This window comes from Castor canadensis, chromosome 4 (genome assembly GCF_047511655.1).
Source record: "Castor canadensis chromosome 4, mCasCan1.hap1v2, whole genome shotgun sequence".
NCBI lineage: Eukaryota > Metazoa > Chordata > Mammalia > Rodentia > Castoridae > Castor > Castor canadensis.
In genome coordinates, this window is record NC_133389.1 from 153,358,089 (window position 1) to 153,374,425 (window position 16,337).

Here is a 16,337-nt window from a genome sequence, read left to right on the forward strand (position 1 = left end):
ACTAGAGACAGTATGTGATTAGCCTTTGAAGTACTTACAAACAGAGATGAGCAGGTCATGTCCTCTGAACTCAGACTCAATAATTTTCCTTAGTAACTATTGATCTTAAAAATCATGTTGTACTTCCTACTGACCTCAGGCAAACTTTTCTATTTCTAGCAATTTAAAGCAGTTTATATAATGGAAAAAGCACTGTTTCAGAGTGAGAAGGGCTTTGAATAGCACTTATCCTCTTGGTTTAATTTTCTTACCTGTGAAGGAGGGATGAAAATTACCTATTGGTGGGGTTGTGATTAGGATTAAATGAAGTACTGTAAATGAAAGTTATTTGCAAAGGGCTATGAAATGTAACTTAATACTCCTTCTTAGAAAGCAATAGTATGGATCCCCAAAGTCAAGCAAAAAAAAAAAATTCTCATATTTTAAAAACCATTTAGGAAGCTACAGGGCACTATAGAATTTCTGTTTCCCCACAAATTAGCATTATACTTATACTCTAAAATTTGGGGTGATGGTGGTGGTAGTTAAGTTTCCCTCTAACTAGAATATACATTTAATTATATAGGAGGCATATTAAACAAACTAAAATTCTTCAATGCTTATTTCAAGAAAAGCCTATTTGTAAAAATATCAGATCATTTTTTATGTGTTGGACCCTAAAGTGTTTACACTAGAACCAATTTAATTGCTCTATGCAAATCCTAATTTGAAAGTCAAGCATGATAAGAAGAAAAAGAGGAAAACAATGAGAAGAATGTAGCCCTCTGAATTAATTATTCTGCTTCTCTTTGCTCAGGACAGGTTTACCAAAAACAATAGTCTGTATTTCTTAAACACCATGGGGATCCATTAGCAGATATATCCTGTGACAGTCCTCTTTGAATAATTAGTCAATAAATTTCAACACAATGAAAAATTCTTAGGTCTCTGCTTTCCTAGGTAAATCGTTTGTTATAAGGGAAGATATCTTATTCCTATTCTTAAGTTACAAATTAAGCCAACTAGGTTTTCGTTTAAGTTCAGGGACTTTATTAACACAGTAAGACATTGCCCAAGGTAAAAGTCATATTACCACTGATTCATTGCAATTAGCAAATTTGATGGAAGACCCCTTTATCTCCCACCCTCTTGTGGGAGGAAGCAAAGCCTGTGAGCTGAAGAGGACTTTAGGGATCATCTTTTTGCAGAGCAAGAATATTGGGTAGTTTTTGCAAATTCAGAATGATGGAGATTGCATATTTATAATTCCTTACTCTGAGGCATTGTTCTTTATTTCACCAATGAAAAGAAATATGCTTTAGGTTTGCTTCCGCCTGACTTATCTAGAGTCAACCACTTCTTGTGTTTATAATTCTAATTATAGTAAAGAATATTGTCAATATTTAGTCATTTTTCTTCATGTGTAAATAAAAGAACTCTTAATTCTTTATTTGAAAAAATAGCTTATCCCTGCTTTGCTTGAAAATGCTAACATCCAAAGCCTGTTTCTTTTCTGTTGATGTTTTCTGAAACAGTTTCTAAGCATTTGAATTTGAAATGATATTTTTGCTAATGAAAATACTTCTTTTATTTACTTTCCAAATAATGGAACTGACTGAAAAAGAGTGTTGGCAGTACTTGGAAATACCAATAGTTACAAAATTTGCTCAACCTTGAAGTTGGAACTGCTTATGGAAACTCACACCATCAACCCTCCAACTCAATTAATTTCAAGTTTGTTAACAACATGGCTGGTTGTGTAACCTCAATGTATACAGGCAAAGAACTAAAAGGAAGCACTGGTGACAGGCACCCTAACCCTATAATAACCAACACTTGAGATCATTTCTTTTAAAGTAAGATATTTTATTCTAGGAACAGCAGATTAATGCAGGAGTTTCTGATGAAATGCTACATTGGACTATTGTCTGCCATGAGCACCTTGGGAATAAGCAATCCATTCATATTTGGAAACACCGAGAGACTTCAGAACAGGGAGCCACTGATACCTATAGGAAAAACTGACCAGGGTGCTAAGGACATCAAAACTTTAATTACTGTTCACTAACAACTGACTGTGATTTTGAGCAAACCACTCTTCCCTACCCAGTCTGCCTTTATACATTGGTAGAATGAGAGAGTTGTTTCACTACAAATTTCTACAATTCTAAGGAAGAGCATGCAGAGTAGGGTGTACAGAGTGAGTGTAACAGTGAGTCTTGTTCCTGATATTTCTGTCTCTGCAAATGGAAAGAGCTTCAAGGCCAAGTCTTAAAGTGTCTGTGTAATTCTTGCTGGGGTCTGGGTCTCTATCTTAAGTTGTTTCTGATGAATGGTAGTTCCTGGTCAGGGAGCAAAGTCCCATTGGCTAGATTTGAGTTCCTCCTAACATGGCTTGGACTCAGCTTTTTAATTTTTTAGAACATGTCTGTGAACTCATTCCTTCATGTCTCCTTTGCTTTGAGCATGAAATAGCCCAAAATACCTCAATTTCTTCTGTTCCATAGAGTTCTACATCTCTGGTTTGCTGAGGTGGGACAAAACTGCCGGTTAAAGGTAGCACCAAGCTTATATGAGTATGATTCTTGATTTATTTAGCGCCCCTTTCAAAGGTAGAGTCACTTTATCTTCCTCTCTACTCACCATTAAAATAACAACAACAAAACCCACTGGGCCTCTTATAAAATCCTGATGCTGTGTTCTTTTTGAGTTTGGAAAATCTCTAGATAAAATGTGAACTAGACACCTTTTTTATATATCATGTCATAGACCAGTGTCCCTTTGCTAATGTACTCCTTGGGAGAGAAAGCAAACACATTCAGAATTGAATAGAGCCATTGCTCCTCATCAAGGTAAAATCAATTTGTAGATCTTGGGGAACTATAGACTCCTAATTTTTTCAGATTAAAAAGGTAATAAGTGAGAAAGATAAATTATATAAGTAGATGAATAAGATCTATAAAGACCCTTCTAGAAGTTTTCAGTATGTAGAAACATACACACATATATTCACTTTCTTTCCTCTATTTCTACATACATGAGCTCATACTGTTCATCCACTTTTGCTTTCTGCTTTGTGGTTGAATAGTATTTTATTGTTTTGGTATGCTGTAATTAGTTGAATCCAAACAAATCAGTGCCCCAAACTGATGGACATTTTAAATTTGGTTTGATTTCTAAAGTAGATAAGTCAGAGTAAAATGAAGACTCCTCATTTTTCAGAAGGTCTCCTTTATAAGATTAACTTTGGGTAAAATGTATATCTTTTTCTTGATAAGTAATAATATGGCCTCTGCAGGCAAAGCTGTCCTTGTTATAAAACCTACATATTAACTGGTACAGTTGCCTATCTTACCTGTGTCATTTAAATGGTGATAATTATCATGTCTCATTTCATAGGAAAGTAGTGAGTTACCGAGAAATCGAGCCTCAGGACGATGGAAGTGGGACCAGAGCCAGTTCTTGGCTGTTCAACTTGGTTTTTCCTCATTAACGATTTCTCATTATTTCAGGGACAGTTATTACCACTACCATTTAAAAAGCTCATTTCAAACAGGCAGGTATAAATACAGACTAAAAGACTGATAAATCTCAAGGCACAAAGGTAAGTCCAAAACACAAGCAATGAAAAGAGGTCCATGTCAGAAAGTCAAGAATCAGCTATTATTATTACCAGTGTTGTGCTGCCCCTACTGAAATGAAATATAAAAATTACATTTTCATTAAATTGTATACTGAGAATAATTGAAAATAGGGCCTCATAGGATGGTTCCTCAGGATGAGCAGAACTCCAATTTTATGCGAGATAATTCTCTATTCTTAAGTGCTTCTTCTGTAATTCCAGGGAGATGTGATTTGCAGTGCAGTGAGCAATAGCGATTATCACATTTCTCCTGTGGGCTGGAGTGAATGCTCATTCTCACCTTGCCCCTCACTGAGATGTGCCGCAGACATCAATCATCATTACTGCATAGCCTGTCTGCTTTCTTAGTTAGGAAATAACTGATAGTAGAGTTTAGTGGCAAAGCGTGCATTTAAAAATATTACGCACTTTTTGGTTGTTTGTGGTAAGAAGCAATCTCAAATAAATTGCACAATGCCTGTTCAATGTGAGCCCAAGATACCACAAGGTCTGAGCAAGCCAAAACCATTTGGTGAAGTTTTCAGAATCTACTTGAACATAACCTTGCTTGCCTTAAGCAATTTGCAGTTATGCTTTTGAGTGCACATAAGGATACTCAGGGTCATCCCTCATATTTTATGGTCACTTTCCAGGTTGGTTTACCTTGCTATGATTGCTTCATGCTGTTTCCTTGGCTGTTTATTTGACATTTGATACAATTTGCTGGTGATGGCTCCAACACAATGAGAGACTATTACTGGATTGGAGAATACCATGATTTATGACTTGATGCTTTATTGTTTCATTGATGGTCATGATTCATCTAAGCTATTACTGGACAATTGAGAATGATGGAAATTATTCTGATTTCAGGAAAATAAAAACTGCAGTTAGGAGGGGAAAGGGAACTAATATTTACTGAGTACCTACTGTTTTCCAGGCAGTTCTCCCAGACCATTTTCTTGTTTTATCCTCAAAATACACCTGTGAGATATTATTCTCTCTACTTTAAAATGAAGAAACTTGAAATTTTGATTATGCAATTGCTTAATGTCACACAGCTCAAAAGTGGTGGAGCCAGAATTGGAAGCTAAGTTTTTATAACTCCTACAATTCTGTTTCTTCAATCAACAGAGGACCTTATATTTATACAGAGCTCTATGCACTATACTTTCTTTGCAAAGCACTTTTCCATATGTTACCATTTCTTGTTTTTCCAATGACTCTGAGACCTGCCTTATTACAAAGAGGCTGTGACATACTCAAGGTCATGGGCTAGGATGTGAAGTCTCATGAACCTTAAGATCATCACTTTTCCCATGACACCACTGAAGCCTCGGAGTAAACCAATTCCCATTTAAAACAATGCAGATTGTTTTTGCATCTATAACTTTATATATCTTTCTCATGTATACTTGGAAAAGTAATTGTAAGAATCATGGCTTTTGACATAGATGCTCTAAATAATTAAAACAAAGGTTTAGAAGACCAAGTAGTGAATCGTGATGTTCAGAAAATCTAGGCTAAGAACATACATGAGTAGTTGTGCATAGAAGTAGCAGAAATTAGATCTTGGGTCACCAGATGAATTGAGACATCTTTGTGTTGTAGCATTGATGATGCTATTTGTTGCTTTTCAGTTGTATCTAATAAAGAACTGTCTTGCCCAAGAAGAGGACTCATTAAGAAGTTGAGAGTGGAGTAGGGAAGAAATTGGAAGAACAAGGGCAAATAGGTTATCATAATGGATGAGAGCTTTCTTTGCTTTTTCTTGGGTACTTTCTAATCCCTGGTTTCCCTTTTACTCCCTCTCCTTGTCGCAAAGATACTTACCTAATAAAAGCATTGACACTAAGGTGTAAATATCTGTTATGCTTACCTCTTCAATGAGGAATGTATTAACTCAATAGGACCTCCAAGTGGGGAACTTGTCCTTTGGGGAGTCCTTTTGAGTAGAGGCAATTTGTGTTGTTCTTCAATTATCATGGGCAGCCACTTCCCTAAATTTGCCCCTATGTCCTTCAAAACATTCTGTTCAACATACCTACTGGCTGGGCACCCGTGGCTCACGCTTGTAATCCTAGCTACTCAGGAGGCAGAGATTAGAAGGATCATGATTTAAAGCCAGCCCAGGCAAATAGTTTGCAAGAGACTGTCTCAAAAAAATCCTTCACAAAAAAGGGCTGTTGGAGTGGCTTGGGGTGTAGGCTCTGAATTCAAACCCCAGTACTGTAAAAAACAAAAGCCAAAATAAAAACAAAAACAATAGGTCTTTCAGTAGCATAAAGTTATTGGGCATGATTTGTGATAAGCATTAAGTGCTGGGGATCTGTTAGTGAGAAAATAGACATATCATATTCTCTTGCAGAATATAAACTCTAGGAAGGCAGGGGCTATAATATCTGGAGTTAGCATTGTTTTGTTGCAGCCACAATCACTTTCTCACTTTGGCAAATGGCTCTGGACTGCCTTGGGCTCATCAAAAACTGAGAACTAATATCATGTAGAATGGTTGTGGGTTTGCACATGAATAACTGGACCCATGGGTAGAATATCTGCAATGGATATCGTGTTGCAATCTCCCTCTGTGCCTTTCTTCCTTTCTGTCCTCCTTTCCCCTAGATGCCACCCAAATTATTCTTGAGAACTAGATGGATTTATAGAAATTAGGCTGGAAAGAAGACTTCTTCTGGGGTCTAGCCACACAACATAGACATTGACCATGTTCTAGCTGTGTGCCTCTAAGGTTCATTTGCTCCATCTGTCAAATATGGACAGTTAAAAGCTACCTTAAGTATATACTACATATACATAATAGGTGCTCAGTAATTGGAGGTATTATAATTGCAACTATTTAGATTCAGGTTCATCAAATAATTCATTACTTTTATAATATAGGGGGAATTTTCTTTCTTTTTTTTTTTTTTTGATGGTACTGGGGTTTGAATTCAGGGTTTCACACTTGCTAGGCAGGTGCTCTACCTCTTGAGCCACTCTGCCAACATTAGGGGTGATTTTTAAGGCATGTTTTGAGGAAAGAAGATATTTATAATAATTCTGCACATTTCTAATTTCAATGTCTTATTTGTAAGACTTTTCTTTAGCATCTTCATAGCTTAAATTAGTTTGTCCTAGGTAGGTTCCTTATATACCATTAGATCAACTGAGCAGTGGAGAAGTCAAAAGGTGTTTGTGTTATATAGAATACCTGCAAAACATTCATTTACATGATACAGGAGACTGGGTCTGCTTCTGTACCTTTGGCTTCGATCATTTTGCCCTTCTCCCCAGTGTCACAGCATAATGTGGTCAAATGGTGTGACTCAGTTGTGCTATCTCAAGTGTCCTGTGGTATCCATAGGCTGTGTTGTTTTACTTGATCTGGAAATCAAGTGGAGCAGAAGTTCCAGCCCGTGTGCCAGGTTTGGAAAGAGTCTGCAGAAATACAAAATGCCCATGATGAAGGTTCTAATTCATGAGACTTTTTAGCATGATTTGAAAAAGCTGAGAGCAACCCTACAGTACTAAAAATCAAATTAATTTGTATCATAAGAAACAACTGAAATTTGTGGGCCAGGCTCCAACACCTACACTGCTATGACGTATAACTGAAGATCTTGCCGAGCTCAGTTTAGCCTCCAATGTCCTGTTTGGCTCCCACATAAGTTAATCTTCAAAAGAAGGATGGGTCTTATTAATTGAGTACTTTCTTTAAAAGATGATATATACCCTTTGACCAAACTTTCAATTATAAGGTAAATAAGTTCTGAAGACCTAATGGTAACTATACTTAATAATAATATATTGTGATTTAATATTTGCTAAAAGAGTAGATCTTAAGTATTTTCACCATACCCATTAAAAAAAAAGTAAGTATGTAAGGTGATGAATATGTTAATTGATTTGATTGTGGCAATCATTTCTCAATGTATACATAGATCATTACGTTGTTTACAGTTTTTATTTGTCAGTTTTACCCGGAAAAGGGCAAAAAAAAAAATCCCTAAGTGCTTTTTCTATTTGCCTTTTACAGTTTTTTTGGAAGCGTGTAGGTATGATTGCAAAGTAAATATGTCTAAACACAAACACTCTAAGTTTTCTTCCCTTCCTGATAAGATTATACATTCACTCTAATAAGGCTGTTATTGTTAAAGTATTTTTATAATAGACTTCAGGGCCTCTGGCATGTCCTTTGAAGATGGATGTGATTTTAAGAAAATCACCAATGGAAACTTTAAGAGGCAGGACTGGATAGTCAAGCTGGATAATTCTACTTGAGCTTAAAATAAAACAAAATCTGGAAAATTTAAAACTTGATAAAAGATTATGATGCATATTACACATAATTTGACTTTAAAAACAAATAAAAAGAGGAATTCTAAAATAACTGTGGGCAATACCAATATCATTAGAATTACATTATCTTCCAAGGTGACTGCTTTAAAAATTTAGCTTGTGATTCATTTGTGAAAATTCAGCCTTGTAATTTATTAATGTCAGTTCATGCTAATGTGATCTGACTCAGAAGGAAATTCCAAGAACTTAGGCACTCTACTTTCAACAATTAAGGAACCTTTTAGCTTAAGAAGCTAGTACAATCCCAAGCATTCAGTGGCAACTGAATAAGTTTTAGATGATGATGGTGCCTGACTTTGATGTAAATGGAGTTGATAATGTAAGGAGACTTGGAAGACATTAGTGACTATGCTGGCTGCTTCAGGATTACTGGCATTGCCTTAGAAAGAGAATAAAATTGTTATATACTAGTTGCTTTTTTGCTCATTTTCATGGCAATTTAAAAACATATGCCTTATGTTTGCTTCTGACATAGCTATGGAAACTGTTGTGAAGCCACATACACTAAAGAACAACCATCCACAATGGAGAAGCTTGCCACAGAGCAGACATGGAATGCAAAGAAAGGCAGGAGATGCCATGCTAATCCTGTCAGTTAACCCAAAGGAAATGGCTCACAGATAATTGACCTGCAAGATACAGACAAGTCATCAAGGACTTTCCATTTGCATTTATAGCATTGAAAACATTTGTTCTTTCATTCCAAGGCATATTAATAGACTTCTATAGGCAAAAATTTGGTATATACTCTAAGTACATAAAAAAAGAATTCTCTTTGGCTCTATGAGAGTTTACATGTTAGCAGAGGAAATCAAGAAAATAAAGTAGAAAGTGATGACAATTATTTGAGAGGTACAGAAAAAGTGCATAACCGTTCAGAAGAAGAGTCAAGGAATTTGACATTAGACTTGAGATTTGAGAGTGAGATCAGTGAAGCGGCACATAAAATATCACATCAAATATGTAGAAGCAAAGACCCACAATGGGGATGAGTGAGTTGTTCAGTTGTCTGGAATGGGGGAGTGTGAAGGAGGAGGGATTGGAATAAGGTAGGAGCAGTAGATGAGACTTGGGTTGTAGAAAGTGAGGAGTGAACAGATGAGTAATACCATCTGACTCTGACAGCACTGTTTCAGGGATAGACCAATTTTAGCTGATGTTGACTAGTTAGCTCATGTTTGGACATTAGCTTGAGTTTTGGTCGGCCATTAAATGTGAATCAAACTTGATTTGTAAGTGCATTTCGAATTCTGTTCTTGGAGCCTTCCTGATTGATTTAGCAAATGAAACTTTACAGATGAATGGTATTGGTATATGTGTGTTGGCTTTATACTGTCAGGAGTTGGACATAAGAAAAAAATAACTATTGAGTTGGATGAAATGTTCTCGAAAATGCCTCATTCACCTGTTTACAGTCCATTCAGTAAGAAGAGACCAATGGAATGATTTGTTCAAGTTTTCTAAACCTGTCTGTGGCAGAGTGCAGGTTGGTGCAAGCTTCTTTTGAGTGCCCCAGGCTGCAATAAGCCCAACATTTGCTCTTTTCCTATTGGTGGATTTAAAGTCATGCATCTGGCATTGGAATGCAGGCCAGAAAGTCAGAAAGCCTGACCATCTTACTTTCCAATATGGGATTGATTCTGTTATCAAACAAAATTAAACAAATAAACCCTAAGCCTACAAATTGTCTTCTGTGCTTAGTGATACCAAACCCAGAGTCTGTGAAGCAATCAGCAAAAAGCAGGAAAGGCAATACCACTCTTGGGGATATACCCAAAAGACTGTGACACAGGTTACTACAGAGGCACCTGCACACCCATGTTTATTGCGGCACTATTCACAATAGCCAAGTTATGGAAGCAGCCAAGATGCCCCACCACTGATGAATGGATTAAGAATATGTGGTATCTATACACAATGGAATTTTATGCAGCCATGAAGAAGAACGAAATGTCATCATTCGCTGGTAAATGGATGGAATTGGAGAACATCATTCTGAGTGAGGTTAGCCTGGTCCAAAAGACCAAAAATCATATGTTCTCCCTCATATGTGGACATTAGGTCAAGGGCAAACACAACAATGGGATTGGACTTTGAGCACATGATAAAAGCGAGAGCACACAAGGGAGGGATGAGGATAGGTAAGACACCTAAAAAACTAGCTAGCATTTGTTGCCCTAAACGCAGAGAAACTAAAGCAGATACCTTAAAAGCAACTGAGGCCAACAGGAAAAGGGGACCAGGAACTAAAGAAAAGGTGAGATCAAAAAGAATTAATCTAGAAGGTAACACCCACGCACAGGAAATCAATGTGAGTCAATGCCCTGTATAGCTATCCTTATCTCAACCAGCAAAAACCCTTGTTCCTTCCTATTATAGCTTATACTCTCTCTACAACAAAATTAGAAATAAGGGCAAAATAGTTTCTGCTGGGTATTGAGGGGGGGGAGAGGGAGGGGGGGAGTGGATGGTAAGGCAGGGGGTGGGGGCAGGGGGAGAAATGACCCAAGCCTTGTATGCACATATGAATAATAAAATAAATAAATAAATAAAGAAGTCTTATGGATATTTTTGTTGTTGTTAGATGAAGATAATACTATGAAAGCACTTAGAACAATACCTATGAATAATAAAATAAAATAAAATAAAATAAAAAAGCAGGGAAGGACTCACCATTACAATGCCGAGTCATTCTTAGAGATGTGTGCTCTCTCTGAATTAAAGTTCCAGTGTTTTGAATGTAGCTTTTAACAATTCAGAGCTCTTATAACCAAGTGTGGGAGTAATAACAGGCAAGCAAATTATAGGGAACTAGATAAGGGATTCCACTACTAAGGAAGAAAACCAAGGGAATAGCTCTAATAAGAGACATGAATTTGGTTCCCCACACATTTCTGTGTCCCTGCCAAATATAGATTTTTTTTTTCATGTGGTACCAATGATTGAAAATGTGGGCCACACACATAACGAATTCCGTACAGAAAAATCTTTGCATGTTATGGTATTACTTAGAATGTTTCTTTGGTAGTTTTCCTTAGAGTACTAAGATTAAGTATAATTACAGCTCAGTGTTGTTGACGGTAGATGACAAAGCACAATGGAAGAAATGGGTAAAATGTATTCAAGAATGTTCACTTTAATCTTTTAACTAAAATTCTTACTGTTCTCCAACGCTGTGCTAGATCTTTAGAGTTGACTAAGATGTGCAAAGTTCAGACTTTTTCTCAAGGGTCTTAGATTTAGTCAGGAGAATGATATATGCACAACTGGCTAAAGTACAAAGGAGGATGTGTTACATGCCAGGTGTGAGTTTATAAGCAATAAGCTATGATGGCTTGAAACAGAAGAATACCTAGGAAAAGTGAAATGGAAGAATTTAAAAATCTGGGTGCTACAAAGATGGTGGATCCATTCATGGAAATATGGAAGTCAAGAAGAAGAGTAGATTTGTTTTTGAATGTGTTGTTTGAGAAATGAACAAAACAAAATGGGTATGATTTCCCCTAGGTAGGTGGAAGCCGATCTAGAGAGATTGTTGAGATAGGGTTGTGGTTGGACATGCATGTATAATAACAGAGAGAGTAAGATCACCAAGAAAGACTACATAGAAAGAAGAATACTGAGAACTGTCAGGGACAACACAATTTGGAAGACTGCTGTCCTCCAAAGACCCCAAAGGAATGGCCTGAGCAGTATGAGAAACTGGAGAGTGCAGTGTGAGGGGATTCAGGAAGAGGGCTTCAGGATGAAGGGGGCAGTGCTGAGGATTGCAGTTGAGGCTCAAAGACGATGAAGACAGAGAAGAAAATGTGATTTAGTGACTAGAAGGCAAATGCTAGAAAGCATCTTCAGTAGAATGTAAAAACCAGATTTATTATCTAAAATTTGCTGATGTTTACAAAACAAATGACATAAAGATAATAAGCTCTTGTGTTGGGCCAATTACTCTGCCCTTTAAAACACTAATGTCAGGGAAATAATGCCACAGGTAGAGGAATGCCATTTGAAGAGGCCTTCTGGGTCTTTCTCACACATGCTAATGTAAACCCTTCCTTGAGATAATGAAGTGGCCAGTCTTCACACCGGTTATTCACACTTGTTTATACCAGGAATAGAAGCTACGTATCATTGGCACAGAAGTGGATGATGTCTGGACTAGGTAATTGCAGAGAAATTTCCACTTCAAAGGGCTTAGTGTGCGAAGCCACTTTAGTCATTGATTTTTCTCTGTCTTGGTGTGCTGATTGTTCCTCCTGACTTGTGTGCTTCTGTTTGAACCCCAAGCTTTTTTCTTCAGTGGTGTGTTGAGTGGCTGAAAATGAAGTAATGGGACTATGGTTACAAGACTATATGACAAACCTTCCTTTGCCTTCTTCAGTAGGACAATTGTAACGAGAAGATTGCAATGGCAACAGTTTTTATTTTTATATTGCTTTCTACCTCTCGAAACCTATTTGCATATACATTTGCATTTGACTTCAAATGGTATGTATAAACAGAGATCCTTTGAATGGGAATAAAGAGGCAGTCAGAGAATATGTGATTTATTTATTGAATCTTTTCAGCATTGTTAATAGACACTGCCCTTTTTTTTTTTTTAAAGGCTATTTTTTTCTTCTCTGGGTAAATTCAAGATGTGTAAATAAACAATATTTCTCTGCTATGCTTTTTTCCTTTAAAAAATCATCTTGTTTTGTTTCCTTCTCTCTCTCTTTTTTTTTTACACCATCCCTTTTAAGAAGCTCATGTGCTCATAAAGATTAGGCAATTAAAAATTTCTGACATCTTATGAGAATATTCTATGTAAAAGAGTAATAAAATCATCATTGACAGTTACTGTGGAATTAGATTTGTTTTTCTTTTTGAAAGCTCTTATATGAGGACTATCTAGAGTTAGGTGAGAAGTGACAAGTTCATAACCCAGAAGGAACATTGTGCCTCTGGGCTATCAGAACATAAATCACCTGCCCAGCCATTTAGTAAGGATTTTCTAGAAAACCAACTCACACAAGATATTCTGTGTTTGCAAGACATATTATCATGCCTGCCCATTCCTCAAATTCCAATGTTTTCCTCATTGAGGTATGTTATTAATTCATTAAATATTTATTGAGCCTCAGTTGTATCATAACATACATAGACAAAATTATTTTAACTACCTTTCCTGGTATAAGAAATATCCCATTGGGATAAAACTTTAGGGCAAAGAGAAGCAGATACTGACAAAGGGCTTCTCATTCTTCATTGTACCCATAAAAGGTAGAGCCAGAAATTCCCAAGATCATTACTTTTTCTTAGATCATTAGCTGTCAGGATCTTGGGTAATTACAATTTAACCCCTGTAAAGCAACTGAACACCTAATTTATTTTAAACATAAGTGAGTCCTAACAGTAGAAATGTATGAATGGTAAGTCTAGATTTGGAAAGCTTGACTGCATGAAAGGAGAGCACACTGGTGACAGAACCCAGACATACATCCCATAAGCTGGTAGGAGTATGATAGTGTTGACTGTGTTGATAGATCACAGTCAGAGCCTGGGACATGATGTCTTTGAGATACTGCTCTCAAGCTGGGTATACTATTTGTCTGGTAGATTTAAGGGTAGTTGGGGAAGTGGTTGTCTCTTCTGTATCAATAAGAAAGACTCTACAGAGTTCACAACTTTGGCTTGTTCTACCCTTGGTTGATGAAGCCAGCCAGCAGGGACCTGTTCTACTAGGGGTTGTCTGCACCAGTCTGCACAGGTCTCTGATTGCTATGAATCAGCACTTTGTAAGGTTCCACAGGCAGTAAGGAACCAGAAATACTGGTTTCTAACAACTCTTGGACTCAGAAGGACTGGTGTGACTAACTGACTGTAACAGCAACCTCAAATCCTTTCTGGGTGGAGGCAGGGTTTATAAATAAACAGAAAACAAATATAACTGATTCCAACTGAAATATGTGGCTCTGATTTAATGTGGTGGATGTATTTTATGTAGCTCAAGAGAGAAGGCTAGGGATCTATGTACCTATAAAATCACAAACAATGTAATTCTTGTTCAACACCATCCAAAATAATCATATAGTGTTGGAGACCTGTAATAACCATGTGACTGATAAAATGATTATGATAAGCACTCTGAAAATGAGAGTTAAAAAGTAGTGAATGGAGCCAGGTGTGGTGGTACATGTCTGTAATCCCATCCCTCAGGAGGCTGAGGCAGGAGATTGCAAGTTTGAGGCCAGCCTGAGCTATGTAGAAAGACCCTATTTCAAAACCAAAAAATAAATAAATAAATTAGTGGAGGTAGGTATTGGATATTTTAACAAAACAAAATACAAAAGCCCCAGCCAATTACGTTCATTACAGTATTAACTACTTAGGGCCTGTGTTTCCAAATTCTGTTTGTAATTAGTTGTAAATAATCTAGTATTAATTATAAAATTATTCTTCCACCCCTATCCTTCAAAACTAAAAGTTATATTTACTGATGACTCTTTACATTTTATCTCTCCTACTTTTTTTTTTGTTGTTGTGCCAGGTGGGCGTACGTATTGTGTCTCTCCTACTTTCAAAAAGAAAAGTAGAAGCAGGAACAGATGGGTAAAATGCATTTTTTTACATTTCAGACAATCCTCACTTAAAAGATACATACAAAGATGTACGCATGTGTGTTTTTAGGGCTTTTTGGAATGATAAACAAATTGAGAGCTCTGGGGCCTGGATGTGGTACTGTTTATTTCTCAACACTGACAGAGCAGAGATTGGAGTTGCACACGTAGCACCCTGATTCAGAGGATTAGGGACACAAAGACTGATCTGTGGTGAGTAGGAGAGTTTTCTGGAGCATGTGCAGCTGCCACCAGCATGTGCCAGCATTAACCAGTGTGACAGCAGAGCTGATGTCCACTCTCTGCCCTTCACTTCAGGGCAAAGAGAAGCAGATGTGGCCATAGGGCCTTCTCATTCTTCATTGTACACACAGAAGGACAAAGCCAGAAATTCCCGTGATTATTCCTTTTTCCTGGATCATTAGCCATCAGGATCTTGGATAATCTCAAATTAAACCCTATATGGCATCTGAATACCTACTTTATTTTAAACATAAGTAAGCTCTTAAAGGTTGCTGCTCCCTCACCCTTTCCGTAGTATAGAAACATGGGTAATTTTTAAGTATGTGATTTTTCTTTGTGTACTGTATAGCGTCCCTTTCCAGAACAGACTCCATATAATGTATTGAAGTATTGAATGTTATTTTGCTATTCCCTGTACACTTAATACTGTCTGTAATTTTAATTGGCTTAATCATTTCAGAATTTAAAGCAGTGAAGGTGCAGTCAAGCTTGCACCAAGGATGTCTGACACTTGGGAAATTAGAAAAAGCAAACATGGAGAACAGTTCAGATCCATGTAGCTTCATTCAAATCACGTGTATATACCCACGCCCTATCCTTTACACATACTTTCTTCTGTGTTTCATAAAGCTGTAAACTAACCTTTTTTGACTCACCAAATTTCAGACTTGGGTGTGTGAATACTCATGAATATTTTTAAAAAATTAGCATGCATTATTGATATCCTCAAATAATAATATAATAGCCTTTATTTCTATTAGAAAGCCAGAATTATCCAGCAGTGGAAGCCAATGGCAGGGAGGCAACTCACCAAAGTCTTTCTTTGGTTGTACTAATGCCAGACCAGAGGGACACGGACAAATTATGACATTCCTCTGGGTAGTATCATAAAAAAGCAAGGAGAATTTCCAAGCTGGGCCAGGAGGGGCTGTTTAGGAGAAGGTATTAAACGTAGTCATTGCTTAAGCAATTATGATATGAAAGTGCTTTTAGAGGTGCTACAATATCGTTATAGCTTCTGATAGCACACTTCATGTGCTTCCCAACTTGTGCTTTTCCTATTTGAAGAGCACTGGGTCTTGGCTGGGATGGCCTCCTCCCTGAATTTCAGAAGTGCTAAAAGAAACAAGCAATGTCTGGTGGGGTGATTTTCCACATTTGCCCTATTTAAAGGAAGAAGCTTGTCCTACCGTAAACAGTTATGGGAACTGTTTGCTTTGGATGGGCTTGGTCCTCATGGGCCGAGGAGCGCCTTCTCACTCTGGGTTCTGGCCAAGGTGGAAATCTGATGCCAACGGTGTCCTAGTCTTATTGAGGTGTTCTCTAGAATAAGTTTGGCCAGAAGGCAGTGGGTTGGGGAGCATAGGCATAGTAGTGGTGGCTTGAAAAAATAGTTTGTATTGACATCTAGCATCTTGCTGAGTTCATTGTCAGATCTTGGTTAGAATATGTCTTGGATCTGTTTTCCTCCATCTCTGATTAGGAAATGCTTTCTCCTAAGACTCTACTGTGTTCCTATGGAAACCCTTTGAGATTCTTAC

The 16,337-nt window shown here is 37.2% G+C and overlaps 1 protein-coding gene and 1 long non-coding RNA gene across 13 annotated transcripts in view; one reads left to right on the plus strand and one right to left on the minus strand.

Moving 5' to 3' along the window:
* Positions 1-16,337, plus strand: part of Cd28 (CD28 molecule) — a 162,456-nt gene that overhangs the window by 21,376 nt on the left and 124,743 nt on the right. The window lies entirely within an intron of this gene.
* LOC141422622 (uncharacterized) overlaps positions 1-16,337 on the minus strand; it is a 105,318-nt gene that overhangs the window by 19,678 nt on the left and 69,303 nt on the right. Inside the window, exon 7 of the long non-coding RNA XR_012447361.1 lies at positions 6,860-7,036. This is a non-coding gene — a long non-coding RNA (uncharacterized lncRNA). The remainder of the gene's footprint in view (positions 1-6,859; positions 7,037-16,337) is intronic.